This window comes from Thunnus maccoyii, chromosome 13 (assembly GCF_910596095.1).
Source record: "Thunnus maccoyii chromosome 13, fThuMac1.1, whole genome shotgun sequence".
NCBI lineage: Eukaryota > Metazoa > Chordata > Actinopteri > Scombriformes > Scombridae > Thunnus > Thunnus maccoyii.
The window spans coordinates 29,451,209-29,472,643 of record NC_056545.1 but is presented as its reverse complement, the minus strand read 5'-3'; the positions used below and the strand labels follow the sequence as shown (position 1 = coordinate 29,472,643).

The 21,435-nt window shown below is 39.0% G+C and overlaps 1 protein-coding gene across 1 annotated transcript in view; it reads right to left on the bottom strand.

The window, feature by feature from the left end:
• pknox2 (pbx/knotted 1 homeobox 2) overlaps positions 1-21,435 on the bottom strand; it is a 121,120-nt gene that overhangs the window by 90,102 nt on the left and 9,583 nt on the right. Inside the window, exon 3 of the mRNA XM_042431854.1 lies at positions 598-678. The gene's annotated coding sequence lies outside the window, so the exon portion shown is untranslated. The remainder of the gene's footprint in view (positions 1-597; positions 679-21,435) is intronic.

Sequence of the window (21,435 nt, the reverse complement as noted above, 5' to 3'; positions counted from 1 at the left end):
GCTCCTCCAGTCCACATGTCAAAGTGTCCTTGGGCAAGATACTGAACCCCAAATTGCTCCCGAAGGCTGTGCCATTGGTGAGTGAGTGTGTGTGTGAATGTCCTGATGAGCAGGTTGGCGCCTGCCATGGCAGCCTCTGCCATTAGTGTATGAATGTGTGTGTGAATGGTTGAATGTTGACGAGTAATGTAAGGCGCTTTGAGTGGTCAGAAGACTAGGACGAATAAGAGGGCACTATATAAATGCAGCCCATTTACCATTTATCAAGATTCTTTGTTAATGATATCATTAAACAAACACAAGCTTATATGACCTGGCTATAGGGAGCTGAAGTGAAACCAGAACTTCCAGAAGTAGGAAAACCTAACTTTAAATCCCACTGACATTTGTAATGACGCAAATAGCTAAAAATGGAACACAGCCTTTAGGAAACCCTGGGAACATACTTAATTGTTTCAGAAAGACCAATTAAAGAAATGCTGACTGAGATATTTTGTTGAGCTACAGAAGCTAGTGGAATGAAGCTAGGCAGGAAGTGACATCATGACTTCAGCTCTCTATATCATATGGTGTATAGGAAGGTAACTGACAACTTACAGTTAGCTTGCCCACAGCAACACAGCAGCTTTCAGTTTTGTGTTCGCTCCGTGGCCCAGTATCCAACTCTCCACACAAAGCCTGTTGACAGATGCAATTTAATCATTTAATAACAATTTAATAAAGTCTGAAAAGAACATTATGAAAAAAATACATGTTCATACAAGCAGGGATGCACTGAAGGACATAAAGGCATTATTTTCTAAGGATATAACCCCTTAACCACCAGTGCAGTCATACCAGTATCAGTGCCGACACACTAGCAGAGGTTAATGAATTAGTCTGTGTCGCATACTACAACTAATACATATAAACAATGAATTTGGCATTATTCTCTATTTTTCTTATTTTCAACAAATCCCATAAAAAGACCAAACCTAACTGTGTGTTAGTCCATCTCTTAATACTTTCTGATTTTCCTACCCTGTCTGCGGCTCTCAGCTCCAAGTCCATTAGTTCTTACTGAAGTTGTAAATCGTTAAAAACAGCTTACAAATATATAGTTTCATTTTTTTTTTAATAAAAAGCTCAGCAATTTCCTAAAACAGCGGGGCGCCGTAGTTTTTAATAAACATTATTCAAACCGAAAGGAACAGTGCATTTGTTGGGAACTATTTTCAGTGGCAGATTAATCCACATTTAGTGCTCTAGTGAGTATTTCGGGCAGGAGGACAGTGTATGTGGCTTTGAGTAAAAATATGCTACAGTGTGTGGTGATGGTAATGAAGGAACATGTCATCCAGTGCAACAGTGTGACTCACTATGGTGATTTTAATAGTTTTTGGACAACAATAGAGCTCTATCTCTACCTAAGAAATACCAGGCTTTGGATACACACACAATACTGTTAGTAGGATCAATTCATTGTTGGTTTTTTATGAGATTTGTTGATGAAAAATATAGAATAACAGCAGCTTTATCCTCAACTAAAATGCCCTTAGAGCAGGACATATCCTCAAAGCCTGAACCAGAAATTGATATTACTTGAATTTGAGCCATTTACACATTATTCCATTTACAGTCTATTATTCAACAATGTTTTATTAAGGACAGTCCACTGTATAAGTAATTGTCACTGACACACAAGTTTCTGTTGGTGTTTAATTTGATTGTATCCTAATCAACTGCATCAATAAGTATTTAAGTATACGACTTGAGTCTTGTTTTTATACTGTTCGTCATCCCCATCCATAATAATAAAGTTTTACTTTCCAGTTTGACTGCGTAGATCTGGGGACATGGTGAAAGCAGTAGTCTAAGTAAAACAAAAGTTCAGACAACCAGACAACCCAGTTTATTTGGGGACTTGTTTGAATGTAGTAAACCACTTTTTGGTAATTTTTTTTATTTGACACCAAACAGAAAGACTGACAGAACTCAAGGAGATGATGTGCAAACAGAAGTTGCCTGCAGGATTCAAACTGGAGACGCTGTGGTAATGTGGTATGTATCTGAGACCACCAGGCTACCAGGAATCCACATAAACTACTTTTGATGCAAAAAAATCTAACCACATCTCACAGACTTCCTCAGAAAAAAGCTCCTAAAAAAGCTTGTATGTGGACCTCTGAATGTTTTTGTTAAACTACTGTTTCCAAGGTCAAGAATAAAACTGCCATGCTTTTTTGATGTCAAAATGAGAGTGAACGTAGCCAAAATATCTGTTGCAATGTAAAACTTTGATGGTATGGTACATACTGCAAGTCAAAGCTTGAATCAGAAAGTAGCTCTGAAAAATGTAATGGAGGTATTAATTATTAGCTATTAATTATTAGAAATGTGGTGTAAAATGTTATAGTTTGTGAGTCAATTGTTATCATTGGAAGAAGATTTTTCCTGTAATGAAAATGAAACTGTAGTTGTGTTGGTTGTGTACTTGTACTTTTAAGTGTATAGTATAAATCATAGTGTCAAAGTGCTTGTATTTGTTCTACTTTTTGTTCTACTCACTTTGTTACTGCCTTATAATGATCATTAACTGGACTTACAGTTAATCTAACTTTTTGTGTAACACTCCATCACTGCAAACAAAATACATTTGATAATAATTTTCAATGACATAGGTTAAAACAAGAAGTTCAGAGAGCCTCTGTGACTCTACTTCCTTTGAGCAATTGACTGGCTGGCCCTGTCTGAGCCACACTGAGCATAGCACTGGAGAGGAGTTATAGCGCACATGCAAAAGATTTAAGTTCAATCAAGCATTCAGGGCTGGACACCTGATCTTTCGCTTAAAGCTCCTCCAGAACAGTGGGAGTGTGGTCGGGCCTCACAGCAGGCCGCCTACCTCCAGCAATCTGCTAACACAGAGCCTCTGAAGGGATGGTATTTATCCAGTCCTGCACAGCTCAGTGGGGACTACTGTGTGTGGTAGGTAGGTACTACCGGAGGCCCCGGGTGGATGGGGGAGATTGGAATGAAAGCTGTGGAGATTTAGTGAGAAGAGTTCAAACTTTTCTCTTTTTATCAATCTCCCCACACATGGGGTGGATGGAAAAAAACAATAAAAAGTTAATATTCTATCCCACTGTCATGCAAATCATGAGAAAACTCAATTAGAAGTATTTACGTCATCAGAGATGTAAAAAATAAATGATTGAAGTCAGAAAATTCCATAAGAAAATTGCAGAGCAATTTTTTGAAGATTGTTTTCAAGAACTAGTATCAGTCAAGTTGTTATTGCTCTTGATGTTCACCATATTTCATGCTTTAAACTGAAAACAAAAACAAAGAATGTGCTTGATGATCTAATACAATAATTTTGATAAAGTTATTTATCAGAGGTACAGGTATGAAATGTATTAATGTCATAGGCAGACATTTACTAAAAAAAATAATCCAATGCAATGTATCTCAGTGTCTTTATCAACAGCTTTTCAATTCCCATATTGTCCATTAAATTACCCCAGTCATAATTCCAATAAATGGACTTTATTCGGATGGAAATCCACTGGTTGAACCAGGGTTTATTTCCATCAGGCTCTGTCTTAACAATAAAAGATATGGAGATCAGAACTGTGAAAGAAAATAGGGCATGTTCATGATAGTAAAGACAAGCTCAAAGCCCAAGAAAACGAAAAAGTCTTTAGGATGTAGCTTGAGTTTCCCTGCCAAACAGCCCCCTCAGACCATGGGAGATTTGGGTGAGAGCATTTCTTAGGTTTCTTTCAGCCACAAAGAAAACATTTTAGCCTCTCACTAATCCTTCCCTAAGCTCCAAGGGCCCTTCCTTCCTTGGCCATCCCTCCGGCCCCGTCTGAGATCCTAGAGGAGCATCTCTGTAGCGAAGCCTGCCACACACACCATTCTCCATCTCTCCATGACCCCTCTGGGACCCAGCTGACCTTCCTGTTGACGTCAAAGTAAATCAGAGCGGGAGCCGGTGCAGTGAGGGGCTCCACCCAGGGGGTTGGAGGTCTAATCACTGTGTTCCTCACAAAAGCCACAGAGGAAACATTAGCATTCCTGAATGTGTCCACCATCGCTCACACTGCAGCTTCCACATATGTTCTGTACACAGGTACACATATATAGTCAGTGGTGGAAAATAACTAAATCCATTTAGTACTGTACTCATGTATAGTTAAGTACTTGGGTATTTCTGTTTTCTGCTACATCACTGCATTTCAGAGGAATATACTGTATTTTTACTCCACTATATTAATGTGACAGCTACAATTAAAAGTTACTTTGGAGAGTAAGATATTACACGCAAAATATATGACCAGTTTATAAAATATGAAACATTGATACAGATCAGTTCAGTTCAATACAGATCTTTATTGTCTCTTAAGAAGTAATTCTTTTTGCAGGAAGGCAGCATAAAAACATTTTTAAAAATGTGTTAATGCATTAAAAACATGATGAAACAAAATGACAAGGCATTAAAATGCCGGTGCGATGCAATATAGACACAATCTACTTTTTGCCAACCAACAATGGACAGTGAATGGACAGAAGTATCGTAGCACTACCAACAGTATATGGCCATTTTTAAGTTGTAAGCACACATTTATTTTGATTGTAAATCCAATGCATTTCCAACTTGTATTTATAAGAGCTGTGGGGTGGTCTCTCTGTGACATTGTGTTGTTTATATATTTGATTGTACTTGATTGGTGATGGATTCTGATATAAGGGTACAGAATAAAGGTTGTATTGTTAATGAGCCCGCTGTGGTTGAAATGCAGTTCAATGTGGGCGCGGCCAATGATGAAATAGAAAGATAATCTGTCAAAAAATGTTCTATTAAACATAAAGCATTGATGGATAAATTGGAAAAGCGAGGAAATCCTAAACTAAACTAAATAAACAAAGCATCTAAACTAAAAAGGACAATTCAGGGCCTAATGCAGGACAGAGAATCTGAAACGGAGGTGCATTGTACTTTGGCCAAATACAAACTCAAAACACTAATCTTTGTCACAGTTTTTACCTCCCGAAGAAAAGGAGAAACATAAGATATGGTTCAAAGCAAAAATGTTGAGTGTCGATGAATTCACTGACGATGTGAATAAGAAGTTGTCAAATATAGAAATTTCCAAACCTAAAAATGTTAACAATGAGGATTGTAATGAGTAAAGTAAAACCCAGTGACATTTCCAATGTTGAAACAAATGTTTCTAGTAAGAAATCAAGCTGAAAAAGTCACACCAGTTCAAGAACCAGCAAATCCAGTACATTTCTACTGCATCAGTACGCATTCAGGCAGAGGCAGAGAGAGCGGCACTTGTAGCTCGTGCTGCAGCCTTAAAAGAGAAGCCCGCTCTGGAGGAGCAAGCAGAGTTGCTGAGAAAGAAAAAGGAAAGGCTGGAGCTCGATACAGAAATGGCAGCTTCTGCAGCTAAATTAGCAGTATTTAAAGCCTCTAGTCACCAAGCTTTCTCAAATGCACAATCAAATGGAATGGAATCGTACTTTGAAAAATGAGCAAGGTTAAAGGAAACCTCTACCATTCTCAGCCCACATGCCAAAGAATATCAGCCAACAATTGTAGATTCACAACAACAACCATCTATGCAACAGTGACAAAAACATTCATACAGGAATGCAACATAAGACAACAGTCAGGACAGTCAACTAAATAAAACACTAGTGCATGAAAAAAACATCTCTCTCTCTTGGATCCTCATGTGCAGCTAACAAACCAAAATGTCATAAGTCTCAACTATCTGTTCAAGGAAATGACAAAACATCAGCTCTTTGCAATTTACTGCAAATGTAAAATGAAATAACAACATTGCTAATACAGCAACAAACATCTCACTTAGTACCACCAAAATAAATTCCATTTTTTGACAGGGATCCTCTGCAGAACAGAACATTTATCAGAGCCTTTGAACATTGTGCGGAGAGTAACACAAGTAACAGAGGGGATTGTTTGTATTTCTTGGATGAATGCACAAGAGGTCAGCCAAGAGAGCTAGTGCATAGCTGTCAGCATATGGCTCCAAACAGAGGCTATGCTATGGCTAAAGATATGCTACAGAAACACTTTGGGAACGAACACAAGATCACTGCAGCATTTATGGAGAAAGCCCTCGGCTGGCCAGTATGAAGCCTGAGAATGTTAAATCTCTTCAAGCCTATGTACTCTTTTTTTGCATTAGTATTGCAATGCAATGGCGGACAAACTGGATATGCCAGCAAATATGAGAACAATGATTTTGAAGCTTCCATACAAGCTAAGAGAAAAATGGAGAATCTCTGCATGTGAGATACTGGAAAAGATTTAAAGCACAGGGCACAGTTCATTGATCGTGTCACATTAAAAAAGCGTCAAGTCAAAATAGTGTTTGACCCAATCTTTGGGGACGTTCAAAATACACAACTCTGTACAGTGAGTAAAAATGTGAACAGGATGAAATCACACTTAAAGCAAAGACTCAAAGGAGACAGTTTTGCAAGTATTGTTACTACTATTAACCCCTACATTTGAAGAATCCATAAGCCTAACCAGGTTCAATGGCAAAGCGGTTCATCTGCAAACAACATCAGCTTTTGTATGTGCTGCTTTCGAGGTCACACACTGGAGCAGTTTCCAAGATTAGCGGAGAAACCACACAGGGACAAGACTAACTTTCTGAAGGAGACAGGAATCTGTTTTGGCTGCCTTCGCATTGTACACATGAGCATGAGCAAGGACTGTGATGAGCACTTGATTTGTAAAGTGTGTAGCCAAAACCATCCCAGCATTCTTCACATCAACCAAAGAGAGAGAGCAGTCAACACAGACCCAAAACAGCCAAAGAAACCGTTGGTGAGTAGCACACTTGTCTCTTCAAACGTGGTCATAAGTGAACAGTGACAGGATTCTATCCATCCTATAGGTGCAGGTGAAGTCTGAGAAGGGAGACAAAGTCATACAAACATTTCATGTATTTCTAGATTCGGGTAGTGCAGCCATATTTTGTTCGGAAAAACTGATGAGGAAACTAAATATGAATGGAAGGAAAATCCAAATAAGCTTATGAACCATGGGCTCAAAAGCATCAGTTTCCAGCTACATGTTGACAGGTTTGGAGATTTCAAGTCTCATTGGGAAATGGTACTATGATCTACCAGAGGTCTACACCCAGAAGAGAGCACAAATAACATCATTAAAGAAAAGGATTTGGCTGACTGGCCATACCTGGATGGTGTTGGTGTGCCTCACATTCAAGCTGAAGTGGAGTTGTTGAAAGGTACAAATGTCTCCAAAACGCTTGAACCTTGGGAAGTAGTCAACAGTCATAGAAACGAACCCTATGCCATTAGGACCCTATTGGGATGGGTTATTAATGGTCCCCCTCAAGAATGCAGTGATGAGCAGTGTGAGAGTGACTATCCCACTGCTACATTGACAGGATTTCCATAGAAGGAAGGAAGAGTTGCTGAATAATCAGTACAATCATGATTTCAATGAAAATACATCAGAAGATAAAGAGGAGATGTGAAAAGATGATGTGAAGTTCATGGAAATCATGAAAGGTTCAGTCAAGCTTCATAGTGGACATTAAAGCTTGAAACTTCCCTTTAAGAAAGAAGAGGTCTCTCTGCCAAACAATCAATGTGTTGCCAATCAGCACATTCTTGGATTGAAGAGGACGTTTGAGAGAAATGAAAACTTCCATACACCACGGAATACATCAACTTTCTCAATGATGTTATCAGTAAGGAACTCTTCGTGTTGTATTTGACTATGGGGGAAAATATATATATATATATATATATATATAACAATCAACTTCTACAAGGCCCTTATCTCACCAGTTTTTTGTTAGGAGTCCTCACATGATTTAGACAAGAACCTGTGGCATTGGGTTAGAGTTAGAAAGACAGAGATTTTCTTCAGATCTTGTGGTGGCCTGAAGGAAATTTAAAGCAAGAATTTGTGGAATACATGATGACTGTGCATCTGTTTGGGGAAGTGTCTTCACTCAGTTGTGCTCCAGAAGACTGCAGAAGATAACCAGAGTAGTTTCCCTGCTGAGGTAATATAATAGAAACTTTTACATGGATGACTGTTTAGAGAGCTTGCCGTCTGAGGAGGAGGCTGTTGAAATGGTCGGGAACAGCTGTTTGTCATAAGGGAAGCTTCCATTTGACAAAATGGATTAGCAACAATCAGCAACAATGCTGAACATTGTTGCTAAACAATTAGCAACAATGGAATACTGCTATCCATTCCAGAAGAGCACAGATCAAAGAATCTGCACAAGTTGGATCTCGACAGAGACCAACTGCCGGTTGAGAGAGCCATTCGCCTCCATTGCACACTTTCAAGTATAAGATGGCACTCAAGGAACAGCCCCACACTAGATGTGGGATTCTATCTGTGGTCAGCTCAGTTTATGATACTTTGGGATTTCTTGCACCACTCACTCTTCCAGCTAAGCTCATACTACAGGATCTGTGTAGTATGTGAGGAGCTATGGGTGGGATGAGCAAATTCCTCCAGCTCTCCAATAGCAATGGATCAAATGGTTGAGAGACCCGGAAAGAGTGACAGTATTCAAGGCTGATAGATGCCTCAAGCCGACAGATTTTGGACAACCCATTCGCAGCCAGTCACATCACTTTTCAGATGCCAGTGAAACTGGATATGGCACTGTGACATATCTCAGGATGCAGAACAACAGCACTCATGTCTCTTTCATGCTAGGTAAAGCCAGAGTGGCACCACTGAATACACATACAGTTCTGACATTGAGCACAGGGTAGAGCGTTAATGTAGTAAGTGCATATAGCTAAGTTCCAGGTGATGAGAATCAGGTGTGTGGAAGGGGAGGCAAAGTTTTTGACCATTTCAGTGTGGCTGGCGTGCTTGAATCTGAATTTGCTGAATGGAAACATAATGGTGATTGAATATGCACAATGCTGCTATCTAGCAATGCTAAGGTGAGCACATGTATGCCAAACTGTGAATATATGGATCACCAAATCCAAAGATATACAGTGCACTGGACATTGGTTTATTTTTAGCCCAGAACACGTGTCCAAAACAACACCCCATTTGCCCCACAGTGGCATATTTGATTAGGCTTTATCATTTTTGTTGAGAGTCATTACACAGTATAACAGTGAAGGGGGACATTCTGCATAGTGTGCACTTTCACTTTTGATACTTGAAGTACATTTTGCTGTTCATATTTCTCTACCTTTACTTATGTAAGATTTTGCAAGACTGTTACTTAATGGAGTATATTTTACATTGTGATACTGATACTTTTAATTAAACAAAGGATCTGAATACTTCTTTCACCACTACATACAGTATCCACAATACTGACAGTACTGAGACACACTTACAAGTCAGTAGTTTCTCCATTAAATCAAACAGTGGAAGGATGAGACCTTTCTCTTGGGTTACGTTTCAGCTTTATTAGGGCTGAAGGAATTAGATTCAGGGAGTGCTACTCCCTGGACGAGTTGTGCTTCTTGTGAAATGATTGTTTTACTGTTGTACTGTGTACAACATTTGCTCATATCAATAATGGGATATGCTCCAATGCATCAGGCAAACCCTGGGAGAGAATCTAGCCTCATTTGACTCATTTGATTTCACCGTTCGCATTTGTGGCAAAGCAGGTTTGGAGGAGACACAGACATGACTGATTATTCACAACTTCCTGTCTAAACTTTCTCTGTGCAGGCTCTGTACAGTGGAGGCTAAACTCCAGATGGACGTCTTTAAGATTCCCAAATCTTCCTCTTTTTGCTAGCAGGAGTTTTGGAGTCAAGGTGTGAAGGGAGGACCAAAAGACCCTTTTCCCACAATCCCTCTGCAGTTATAGCCCCCCAGCTGTTCAAGGGCTTCCATAACAACAGCTGCGCAGAGGTTTAGTGGTTCATGTTGCTATGACAACAGCAGGATCAATTGGCATGCACAGACTCTCGGTGCTAATAGCGAAAGTGACATTATGCCATAATTTCATTTCAATAAAACACAGGCAGGTTTTTTACTGCACTAAGATTCACGGGGACATAAAAAGGAGGCAAATAATTAATTTTGCATGATAATGCGAGTGGCTTGTGCGCCCAAAACTTGCAGGAATCTCCCACGCATATTGACAACCAACCGAGCAACCTCACACCTCAAAACCCTTCTTCCCTGGCATTAGAAGATTAACTCAGTACAGAGTGCAATTGTTTCCAACCTCATACAATAGAGGCTAAATAAGTCTTTATGCCCGGCAGCTGTATGTGCCACAGATCACTGACCGGCAGGATGTGCAGCAATCAGAAATATTTCTGTGCTCCTGACAAACAGGATATCAGGTCACTTGGCCACCTTAACAGTGAGGAATCAGACGCTATGGCGGGGGGGAGGGGGGGTATTACACTATTGTACAGGGCCACGAAGAACCAACCTCAGCTGTACTCTAGGTTGACACGTGTACAACAATAGAATCTCCGGTGGCGTATCACTGCAGAACTTTCAAATGTGATGGAAGAAAGGCAAAAGTGTATTATAAATCTGCATTATGTTGCGCTCACTACTCCTCCTCATGTGTTTAACAATTAGTCAAAGCTCAGTTCTTGCAGCTTTTATGTGGCCAGCCAAACTTCAACCATTTGAGGCTAATTCCAGGGAATTATAAGGGGCTTAAGATGACAATGGCAGGTATTCCCAAAGGGGTAACCAGAGCCGGCGCGGCGTCACCACGGGTGTAAACCCAACATTTAACAAGCATACAGCTGATACAGGCAGCTGTGCCAGACAAAACACAGTACAAACACACATATAGTCTACACACAGCGACATGAGCACTTTATCCAGCTGCAAAACACACTATAACTAAGTTTCAGCATGACACAAGGTTCTCTAACTTTGTGTCTCTGCCATGATGACACTAATCAACTCCTGGCTGATATTTGACATTGATTATTCCTCTCTGTCTCACAGAATATGATAGTCCCTTGCGAACAGTGGGGGGAAAGCCAAACAGGAATCCACTGCTAAAAATACCCACATCGTGATGAGTCAGGATGGATTGAGCAAACAAAAAGAGACCAGTCTAATTTCCTCCAGTCTGGGCTTTCAGTAAAGACGTGGAAAAGAAGTTCCAATCCTCAGTGCCACCAGTGGATTCTTCTATTTAATGAATCAAGCTGCATCAAGAAGAGAAAAAAAGGAATCTGCAGACTAGTGGGATAAAAACAGATTATCCAAATGGAGGCTAATGATGTGAGAAAGAATTGCAGACTTAAAGAGAATAAAGGTGCAGGAACATAAGATTGTTTTGTACTACCATTGTCAACTATGTTACACCTGACTTTTTCATATTTAAAATACCTGAAATGCTGCTTCTCATATCCTCCAAAGTATATTGTACATCCACACTGGTTGGACTTTTGTATAACATCTCTTAAAACCATCAAAATGACCTATAAGGCAGAAAAAAAAAATCCTCTCCTTAATCTGTCTGGAACTGTACATATGGCAGAATAGACACAAGAGCGATTAAAATTATATGTTACTTGAAGTGTAGGACTTAATAAAAGGCTGTATGGCATACAGTTTGTCTGTAACATAGTTGACAAATTCAATGGGGAAAACCTTTCCCCTAAAATATCAAAACAGTTGTTAATACTTAAGCTTCGCAGCTAGTGGATATATCATACTGAAGGTATCTATTAACTTGAACTGCTGATTATTTTATTGAGAAAGCAGTAATGTGTGTGGAGGCACAAAACTAACATAAATAACTTAAGATGATGAGTCTAAAATATAACTAAACAGGCTACATCAATAAAGAATTCTTAGTAAATAGGCCTTATTATACCCTACTTTTATTTTAATCTTCAATGAGCTGTTAAAAAAAATTAGATAAACGCTTTTTATTTTCTTTCCTTGACTCCAATCAGTTGATAGAAATTAACTAAAACATAATCTGTGTTATTCGTTTACTAGCTAAATTTGGTAAATTCTTTGGTACAGTCAAACGCTGAACTGGAGGCTTCACAATGGCAGTCCACAAACCAATGTGTGACGTCCATTATTTTTTTACAGTCAGTGTTTGGTACTGTTAGCTTGCTGACTAAAATGACTTAGCTACTGTCACAAGAGTTTATACAGTGTATGCAGTATATGTAGGATAAATATTAACTACACTTGCTGATGCAGTTATTTGACGAAAGTTAGCTGTAGCTGGATAGCTAGCTGAAAAAGCTAGTGCTCAGTTTGTTTAGCTACCAGTATTCAGAAAAAAAAAGCTACGCTAGCTCACCATGCAGTCTTCTCATTGCTCCTGTCTGTGTCCTGGACAGACATGGACATGCCCATGTGGTGATAAAATAAGAAATGTTGTATGGGGAAAATAGGGAAATGGTTAATTATGTGCTAGGACCAACAAAAAAAATATTTTACCTCTCCATTTTAATTGTTTAACATTATTTATTGATGTATTCAGTTTTGACTCATCTGATAACCTTTTACTAACTAATGTTGTTTTCTGGGCTCCATTCATGTAGTTCATCATAGCTAGGCTCTGTCAATTTAAGCCCATTTTCTCATGTTAACATGTGTTTCTCAATGTATCAACCTTTCAACAGCGCTAAAATCCAGCATGATTTTCAATATTACATATTTCACACTCTCCAGTACAGTTATTATATTTCAGCCCAACTTCCCAAATGCAATAAAAGTCAGGTGAGTAGCGAGCTACTGCACATAGCGTCTATTATCTGAACCATGCTCTTCAAACCCCTTTAGGCTCTGGTGAGACTGGGCTCTTGCACTCATATGCTCTTTCACTTACACAAAGGCAAACACAAGGATCTGGTTTTCAAGCGGGCCTCAGGAAGCCTTCAGTCAAAAGTTTCAGAGTAGTTCTGTTTTACACCATGGTACTATTTTTGGGAAATACTATTTTTTTTATTACTATTTTATTACTTAATTATTTTTTTTTTTTAAATATTTCCTCACTCATTCTTGTGGTTTTGTTATTGAAAAAAAACATTTTTTTATGACCATCAATAAGGAAAATACTTTCTAGGGTTATGGTTAGGGTTAGGTCAGTAGTATATAGATCAGAGCATTTGGATACAGAAAATGGAAACAAGTTACATTTTATCACCCAGGTGGCAGGTACTGTTACTTGTTCTAAGCAAACACAATACTCAATAGACTAAATGACTTGTTAAGAAAGATATTTTTGTAGAGCGGCAAAATCCATTAACTGCACAGCAAGTGTATCCAAAGCAAAGTAGTTTAAAATGATTCTGGAGGAAACAGTATCCTCTCTCTGGCTCCAGAGTAAACAAGCTGTGTCGGACCAGGAGGGAGGCTGGCTGTCATGGTGCTGGACACAAGACCTGCTGGATTTTTGGCTTAAGAATAGAAGCTCTGGTTCTTACTGCCATGACTGACGTAATAGACAGGATCCAGCTGAGGCTGCTGTTGTGATATGTGGAGAGCATTTGGGAAAAGGTAAAGTCACAGCCATGGAGAGGTTATTTTTTTTATTTTTTTTATTCAAGAGTGTGCATTTAAAATAGTTTTCCATTACAAATTTCTATCATGATCGCAGGTACTTAGTACTTAGGTGAAGAGCAGGTTGAAAGACACAGTATAGTTATGAAATTCCCCCAAATATGCAGAAAAATTTAACTGCATTCTCTAGACGGTCAAATCTAACACACTGAGGAGACCCTGCAGAAATATGTGGAACCCTCCCTTGTTTCTAACAAAAAAAGACCAGTTGGAAAAAGTCTTCCGAGCTAGCGTTATGCAATATCCACCTCAGGTCTTTCATTGTCAAAATTTTCTTTTAGTCAAATAAATAATCTGTCAAAGAGGGATTTTTTTTTCTAGCGCAAATGCACCACAAGTGACAATATCTTGAGTCACCTCCATTATCAAGAAAATGACATTTCAATCTCAGGAAAGATCCTAAAATAAATAATTGTGCACAGGAAGTGAAGGAAATTGATCAACCCTTTCTGCTATGTTTATAGCTGCCATGATGAAACAGTGACAGGGCATGGTGGAGGGGAAGAAGTCTAAGCATGTTCATTTGTTCTTGTCTATTCTTCTGTCCTCAGAGAAGACTGATTGGATGCAATATTACACTGATCATCCTACAGGAAGTGACTACAATTAGAGGTCAAAACAAGGTGACATCTCAACAATCATCACTATATTAATTGTAAGATGGTGTGTAATCATCATAACAAACAAAACCATCAGCAAAGACATTTGAAGTCTCTATCGGCCTCTTTTTTTCTTTTTTACATTGTCGGATCAGATATAGCGGGAAAACTTTGCTTTATGGCACAGAACAGGAGGCTGTTCTTCAAATACAGACGAGGCTTTCAGTTCCTTTCAGGAAAAAACACCTCTAACTTGTTTCTGTCTGGAAACATAAAGAAAAAAGTTGAAGCAGCGGGATTCTCTTTGTGACAGGAATTTAAACAGCCAATCATTTCCACTATTGCCTCATTATTTGTATATAAAATGTAACAGCTATGACATAAAAGACAAAATACATGGTGATGGTGATTCTTTCAGTGTGTGTGCATAAAACAGACAGGGTGAGCCGGGAGGATGGAAACACAAAAGGTCTAGGCAGAACAGACAGGGAGGAATTCCCCATCAGTGTCTAATGTGAGCTAACTTTTTTTTCTGACTATTCCCTCCTGGTGAGAGTGCAAAGGAAAAAAGTTAACTCTTTCACTGACACACTGGATCTCTACTTTAAATTGTTTTCTCACAATAATGCATTACATCCCTACGGACTGAGCCTGCAGAGTTTACTGGCAGTCAGGTATTCTCTGTGGTCTCCACTATGCATTTCCACACATCATAATAAATGCACCACTTGTTTCACAGCCCCCCTCAGCTCCATATCCAGGTAGTTAAATACAAAGTACTTTCTGTCCCTTTCCCAGGACAGAAAATAGTGTCTTTAAATTTAAGGTGCTCTGCCATCTGTATTAAATGTCGATGGCAGTTTATAAATACCTCTGACCGCAGGGGGAAAGAGGGACAGCAGCCTGTTCAGTGCGACGCAGAGAGATTCACACTAACACACATGCTGTTGGGAAAAAAGTCAAACCGACAAAAACTCAGACAGCACATTCTCAATCAATTTCTCACTCTCTAGCTCTGTCTCACTCTGTCTCAGTCCTAAACACAGACACACACACACGCACACACACACACACACACACACACACACACATACACACACACACAAGTAGGTCTGTTTTGAAGTGGGCGTCAAGAAGGCAGGTGCAAGTCATCCCTCATCTCTTGCCATGGTACGTCTCACCTTCATAGTCCGAATGACAGCTCTCTCCAAGCCACTACTCACAGATAATCATCTCCCCGCCTTCATGTTGACCTTTACCCGTTAAAGAAGTTCACTAAGTTTTTTGGGAGATATACCCACTGGTCAACTAAGCACACCAAAATCATCCATGTGTCCCCGATGGATCTTTTTCCATGCTGTGTAATGTTAAATCCTTAGCAAACTATGTTACATGATAGTAGCCAGCTGGCATAAGACCTCATTCTAAAGTAAGAAGCTGAACTTGACTTAAAATTCTATTCGACTAAAGGGCAATGCACACAGAAAGTTGTCACATTTTTATATGCACTAAGTCATAATCTCCATGGGCAGCAATGTGTATATGTTTTGAACGTATTATCAGTATTTAAAATGATTGATCGAGTTGCTGTATGAGCTTTCCGCTGTGATTATAAGCAGATTTCCTCACCCACCATAGTGAATTATAATCATCAATTTTTTCCAGTAAATCTGAGAAGTTACTCAGAGGCCGGTGTCACGCTGGATTGAACAGATGAATGCTTCGGTAGTGCTTCTGACGTCTCACTTTTAATGTGTCACAGTTTATAAGAAGGAGATTGGTAAAACCACTGTGTGTAGTCTTTCAGTTTATTTAGATGATAAAAGATTTTGTTTGTTAAAAAAGAAGATGATGGTGAAAACTGCTGCAGTCCATCATGTGTTACTTGCACTCAGTGACATTGAGTTGAATTTGTTGGGGGTCGGGGGGGTTTTACAGCATATATGTCCTTTTTGACACTAACACTATGTGTTGCCAAAGTTAAATATTCTAAAATCCTTCTGGGCTTTAAACTAAAAATAAATCTGATGTACGATGACAGCAACTGGAAATGACTTAAATAATGGGTGACAAATATAAACACATGGGTGACTATCCTAAATAATAATATGCAGAGTTAGCTGTTCATCTTTAATATAAAAGCATGACTTTTTATGACTTACATGCCATATTTTGAAAGTTAAACATATAGTATAGCTGCAGTGCATGCTAACACTTTAGCCTTGAACATACAGTAATGTACTCCTCAAGTGTCAGCATGGAGCACTTGAGCACAGATGATTTCACTACTTAGACAATAGGTTGACCGACTAGCCTAACCCCCGCCCCCCCAAAAAAACTTTCCCTTTAAAGCTAAACAAACAAATCTGACCCGCAATCAGCACTATCACATTTCAAACTGCCATTTACACCACACTGACACTGTAGCAATGCCAAAGCGGTGCCAGCAGGGAGACGGGCACATACATACCACAGGGGTATCGAGACCTTGACCGGGAGGAAAGAGGCTGAGGGGAGGGGGAAGTTGGAAAGCTTTCTCTCCTCACCCAGTCATATAGCAGCACACAACGCTGTACCGCCTCCAAGCTGCCATATTTACCCGCACACCGGTTCAGCAGCTGTTTATAACTCACTTTTAGCACAGAACCATCATCATCAGCCTTTGGAGATGAACCTTTATGAAGTTCCACAGGGAGTGGGAGGTGTGCGTGGGTGCGTGACTGCGTGTCATTTGTTGTTTTTCTTTTACTCTTTTATTCAATATTTTTTAGTCTGTGATAATTAAAGTCCTCTACACTTTGTTATGAATTCCTCAGAGATGCTCTATCATCTCCTTTACAGCAAACTGTTGTATTTGGAAGGACTGCAATGGGGTTTTGATCATTTTCAGATCCTATTGTTATTTTTATTTGGAAGTTGTCTGGGTTATATGAACAACAGCTGTATCTGTGGAGACTAATAATGTCATGCTGTGTCTGCTATAGACACAGATATTTAAAAGAAATATTTGCTCAGAGGATCTTGCGTAAAACAGTTTCAGTCAGCATATAAAAAAAATAAAAAAAAGATTCCCAAAAATTCAACAAAACATCTACTGTGCAGTCATTACAGTTCCGTGTCAGTGCCGTTTATTGGTAATGACAGGAATTACATTAAATCTAATTGAATAAATGCTGACAAAAAAAACTTTTTTTTAAATCATAGCTGTCATTCTGAATATGAGTTTTTTTCCTGAACAACTCACTGAATAAAACAATTTCTCAGTGCAGAAAATAGCTCATTATGTCTCTGTTTTACAGACTTTTGGCACAGTTTAGCGAAAGGTGTCACTGCCAAAAATGCTGCAAGGACAAAAAACTGCAACTGAAACATTTGGCGTCAAAGAAGTTGTTCTTGTTATATAGCGGTGGAAAAAAAATGAAGCACCCGAGATACTCCGGTGAATGAGAAGTGCAACGTTTATGCAGAGTGCTATGCAGGATCACCAAACTTGTATTTTGACAGCGTTTTTTTGTACATCTAGAATCTGAGAGGTTGGTTTATGAGTGGATGTTTAAGAAGCACTAAGGTGTTTAAATCAGTTTGGTTAAATCATGGTGACTGTAAAATTCCTTAAATTAAATCTAAAACTTTTTAAGGCCTTTTAAAAGAAACTATAGACGTGCAAGATCATATACTCTACATCACTGCTGATTCACTAGCACAGCAAGACCACCGTGTTTAAGGCTCACATTTGCTTGTATTTTTATACATAATTTCTCACTGATGGTTGATGAGGACAGTGTGAAAATGTGACTTTAATTGGGTTGTAAAATTTCAGGCTATTACATTTTCAAAAATCCTCATGTTTTTATAGGCAGTTACAGACAAAACTCCAGACAAGCCATCACAACTTGGTCCTGATTGGCTCCCCTCATTAAATAATCACTGAAATGTTTCCAAGCAGGGCAGCATTTAACTGGAAAAGCATCCAGCAGCGGGTTTACCTCATTTGAATTGGAAGAGTAGTGCCATGTGAGGTCACCACAGTTTAACTGAACTTCATTTATTTCGTAATATCATTAAAGTAATATTTCTTATCTGGAGGTATTGCACATTTGAAAGGGAACTGCGTTTGAGGGCAAGCTGTAAATACTCTTATACTTTGCAAAAAGGTTCCAGAAAAGTTTGAGGGGACACTCAGTCTATTATATCAACACCACACCATCCAAACCCGCTTACTTATGACTGAAGACTTGACTGAAATGATGCACATCTGTCAGTTGGATCGGACAAGATCTCTGCAGCAGACAGCTGCCAAAGTCAAGTAGCGTAATGGTCTGTCTTTCACAATAGTCTCCATTATGCTGCTATGTCTAGTTCTGTCTTCTGAATATAAACCACTGTCTGCTTTAGACCTTGAATCCAACGTAAAATACATTACAAGGTAGATTACTTTACATGAAAATGTCCTAAAAACTGAGAGGGAAACATATATGCAAATATATACGCATACACACACATACACACACACACACTACAAAATAAATTCAAATGAAGAATATTTCTTGATACTGAGACACTAGAGGGATGTTAATCTTCCACTTCTTTCTGCATTTCTCACTTTTCAGGAATGTCTTGAACAATACAATCCTTCTCTTATCGCAGCACATATCCTAACATGCTAATTACCCCACACACAGTTTGAGTTCATTTATTATGCATGAAATAATCTAATATGATGACTGTGATAATTATGCGCACATAGATAAGATAAAAGAGTAGTAACCAATTATGGCGCGGGAGTTGGGAAAAGTAATTATTCTTTGTAGTGGAAAAGAAGTCTCGGTTCGAAAAATGGGGGGTTCTGTCTGCTTTTTTTTTTCATTCAGTCTGCAATTAACATGTGGAATCATGTCTGCGCTCACAGATAATGTTTAAGGAATATTTTCTTGATTAAGCATACGGTGACACAGATTTGCCTTGTTGTTTCACTTTTGGGAGATTTTCATTAACATTTAATCATACCACCAAGTGACCAAGTTGTAAAAATAAAACCTGCATAGGAGCAGTTTATAAAACTATCATGCAACACTAGACTCTTACAGCTGCTGAGGTAAACTGCATCCTACATAGATGCATTAACAGCAATGTGTTTGTTATGATAATCGCGCACGCTCGCTCCCCGAGCCTCTTCACACACTCCAGAAATCTGACATGTTTACATTACGACTTGAAAGGCGACATGACTCGAAGCCTCGGGTCTCGTCAGCAGCAGCAAATCAGAAAAGACGTCGAATCGAAGGAGTGGTGCTTAGAGTGTAAGCGCTCGCAAATCAGACGCGTGTTGTAGAGTCATTAAAAATTACCACTTCTAAAAATCAGAGCTGGTGTGCGGTTAGCCTGCACCACTGTACAAACATACTTAACACAGCACAGTTTTCTTTGACAAATTATGTGCCTGCCACCACAAATCACAGGAAACAGAGACTCCACAGTAATTTAATTTTTTCTGTGACTGTTTTGGCTCCATTTTTGTTATGAATCAAACTTTTATGTGATGGAACGTGGCAGCCTGGAACAGAGTTTAACGGGGTCTAATATGTCAGCATTCATTTCGCTCATAGTGAAGGGAAGAAATGTTTCATGGCTGCACGTGGACACTTTGGATAAGATGCAAACCTGATGACTGAGTCATTGCCGCAGAAAACAATAAAAAGAACACAGGAAAGAGGATGATTAATAAATAGAGTAATTGGGAGTCATATAACTATATAAACAAAGGGTGAAGTAATAATGCAGAATATGTACAGTATAAAACAGAAATTACCTGAAGGAGGATTATCTTTCTGACCTCTAACTAAAAGCACATTTAACTGACTCAGAAGTACACACGTCATCTTTACACTCATCCGGAAATCTCTGTCACCCATTACCCAGTTCAGGTCTCCCTTGGACTGCTGTAGTTGACTCATGATTACTTGCAGAGTCTAAGCTTCAGGCCAAACATGATACTCGAACACTCTGAGACCAGTCAACTACGTTCACAGCTGTCCATAAGACAACTCTCACAAACAACACCGAATCCCTTTTAAAAAGGGTTGCCTGATTTTTAAATTCAAAACTCCAGCACAATGAGGGGAGGGGGGGGGGACATTTCCTCAGAGGGAATGTCTTTACGTAGGTGCCGATCCTGTCATCATTTAAAACAAGAAATAAAAGATAAGAACATGAACAAAGAGACTAAACTAATCACCGGCTTCTCCTGTGCTCTGTAGCTTTAAACTTGAGGTTAATGTCGGTGTCTGTCTTATGTTTCCTTACACTCTCAGCAGAGTCATAATGTTCTGAATGTAATGAAGTGAGGAGGAGAAAGCAAGGACAATGAATACGGCCAACACGGCAATGGTTGCATTCCGTGTGTTTTATACAGACAGCTGATGTTCAGAATAATCAAGCTACTGTAAGATTCTGAAGAAATTACATTGAAGCCACGTCATAGCATGGTTGCAAAAGTCCCTCTGACTCAGATTCCTTCAGATTATCAGTGATTATCCAGGACCTCACATTGGGAAAAAAAAACCTACAAAAAACACCTTTAAAAAAGCTTATTTCTTCAACCTCTGGGAAAATTGTGTTAGAGACTCCACAGACACAATTTGAAAGACTATTTTAAGGCCATTTTAGCTACTGTAAAGCTTTGGTTTGGAGTTTACTTTTAAAATTAATAACTAGACTTTCATTCCTCACAATATAATGTAATGGTCATACTTATGTTGCAAATAATTTAATGGTGCATCTGTGCAACTACTTCTACATTAAAGGTTTGCTTATGAGATGTCTCATGTACTGTGTATCTGCAGTATTTTACTTGTGGTGCATAGTAACTGAACTGAAAGTGTAAAACTAGCACACAAGCAGTTTAATATACATGATAATCACATTCAAACTCAATAGACATTATATTAGCAACATGATTTATAGTGTATTCTGTGTCCAACCATGATATTTATATACTACTGATTTGTTTTGCCAGTTACGCTATGAGGAAAATGTTATGCCTGCCAGGATTATGTGCAGGAAAGTTTTTCTTTTTTCTTTTTTTTTTTTCTTCCCAAGGAACAATGTGCTGCGCTCTTTTACCGCAAGGAAATCATAGGTGGTTGGATGAATGGTGGACATACCAAGCGCAGAATTTTGAAACATACTGCGTGTGGTTAAGTTCAGGCAGCAAAAACACTTTGGTTGAGGGTTAGAGAGCGATTGTGGTTTGGGTTAAATGTT